This window comes from Dysidea avara, chromosome 10, assembly GCF_963678975.1.
Source record: "Dysidea avara chromosome 10, odDysAvar1.4, whole genome shotgun sequence".
NCBI lineage: Eukaryota > Metazoa > Porifera > Demospongiae > Dictyoceratida > Dysideidae > Dysidea > Dysidea avara.
In genome coordinates, this window is record NC_089281.1 from 25,211,667 (window position 1) to 25,214,310 (window position 2,644).

Genomic DNA, 2,644 nt, shown 5'->3' on the forward strand with positions numbered 1-2,644 from the left:
GTCCTAAGAAAATACAGATAGGAACAGAAAGTGAAAAGAACTTACAGAAAATGCTACTGGTAAAGGTGAACATATCAATGTATATAATCTTGTACCAAAACCCTTCTTTGCACAGTTTACAACATTGCTGGATCCTTCCACTAAATGACAAAGTTCTCTAATAGAGTTTTATTCTAGACATTAATCAACAATAACATTTGAGGGACTGGGACCACTGGACCACCTACTCATTCTGGTTGATTCAACAATGTCATACTTTATGATAGTGATAATTTGGAAAGGCGGCACCATCAATGTACAAAAACAAATAAGAGGATCAATTAAGGAAGTTTCTAACTGATTAAACAGCATGTACATGTAATGTACTGTCTCCATCATAATGGGATTGAGTAGTTAATTTTTTTAACTGTTCTGTAGAAGAAGTTGATATACATACAATAGCTTAGTGTTAGCATGTTGTATGAGTTATGGCATAGGCGGTGGAGACGGGGGGGCCAGGGGCCATGCCCCCCCCACTTTTTTGGGACACTGTTTGCAAGAAAAGATCGAGATACTATAATAGATCAGTCAGGATCTAGATACTCTAATAGAGCAGTTATAGTATTCAGAGAAGCAGTGTAGCAAAATTACTTAGCTACGTATGTGTAGTTATAAGGAGATATAATTGGTGGAGAGCAGCTGTTGTCAGCAGGCTGTGACCTTTTTTTTTTTTTTTTTTTTTTTTTTGGTATTTAACTTGCAGCTGGCCTGGCCCCCTCACTCTTTGGCCTGCTCCACCGCCCCTGAGTTATGGTATTTGTCTAATGTTGACAGACTGTGGCAAGAAGAACATAATTATTATGTAGTTGGCTCCTATTGTGAGCAATTCTGTAAAGAAGGATCAAGGATCTATTTGCTTTTCATCACTGTTCAAGTTGTCAGAGATGGAAGACAAGCATGAGAGTTAATTAAAACTTCTTTATCTTAATTGAGGCTACACCTGTAATTTCCTAAGTCTGTACAAATAGTTTATTTTATCAGGTTCAAAGTAAAGTGGGCAAAATTTCAATGTCAACTAGTTAGCCAACTGATCCCTCAAATTTCTAACTGCTCAACCAGTAGTTGTACTACTGCTTCTGCCACCACGACTACTTCATAATTGATTTATTATACTTTGTCCATGCACCAGGGAACAAGTCACCATAGTAACAAGAAAACAACGTGGCTCAAAATTTTGCCCAAAATACTTTCAGCAAAATTTCCACCTATTATATGCTCTTTCAGTGTTCCCGTTATGCTTGCATTATGCTCCTACATAGTCAGTGAATGCTCTATTAAATATTTTAGTACAAAGCAACTCTAGATCTTCTATTAGAGAGTATCGATCTATATATGATGCATTTGAGTGCTCTACTGCAGTTTTCCTGATCCACTGACTGCTCTATTAAGGAGTATTGATATATTTTAAAGGACTTGAAACTAAGTCTATGGTTTGAAATATCCACCTAAAGTAATTTATATGGAGAAGTATAAGTTTTTTATTGCACCACTAACAATTAGTGAATTACACATCAGGGGCGGATTTAGGGGAGGAGGGGGCAAGGGGGGCTTTTTACCTCTCTTTCAAACAATTTTAATATAGGTACCAATTCTGCTGTACGTGTCATGAAAATCTCATCCAATGATGTTTTATATTTCTATTTGTGACTTTTAGCAACACAAATGCCACCAGTCTTTATCACATAAATACTGTAGTCCCAATGGCCTATCAAAACCCACAATTCAATATACTTGAGTGTTGTATAAAATACAAAACTATATAATATAGCTGTGCATATATGCTGCATATGGCTATCCCACATGTATGAGTGACAATGTATATCAAACAAACGTACACTATTTTACTTAATCTGTAACACAAACAGTAACTTTCCATTGTCTAAATAACTAGCAACATACACACCAAAATTTGGTAAATGTATATGTAAACCTTTTATAGTATTCAGAGTTCGTCAGCATTTTCAACGAAACTACATTTATCTCCTTAGCTTATTTATAAGCTTACCACACTGCTCCTCTGAAGAATACTGTAACTGCTCTATTCGAGTATCTAGATTCTGACTGCTCTATTAGAGTATATCGATCTTTTAAACAGGGGCCCTTGAAATGCCCCCCTCCCCCTGTGAGCGGCCCTATCTATAGCTGCACATATAAGTCTTAGTGTGTACTGTACAGTAGTTCAGGCTGCATGAACAGTTCAGCAGGGTAGTAGCTAGCGAGAAATCGGCCCTGCCGGGTCCATCAACACTGAATTGTACCTCACTATCATGTATAAACGATATAAACATCAAGATCCAGATGCTCTATGGGTCAGCAAATAGCTACAGCCAATATTCAGTGATGGCAACTATTCCCCTACAAACTGCAGAAAGTAGTCTCATATTCAGGGTCTAGTGTTTACGAGAGTGTCTATAAAAATTTTCTGGGTGGCAAGTACAATGGCAACTTTACCATAAAATATCAAGATTGAGATAGCTACCCTACCACTAGTACTACTCTAATACAAAAAAAAGTTGAATATGAACTTCATATACCTATCAGAAAAATAGATCGACGTCTATACCGGCCGAGCACGTGATAGTAAATTAATTCGTCGGCGCGCAGG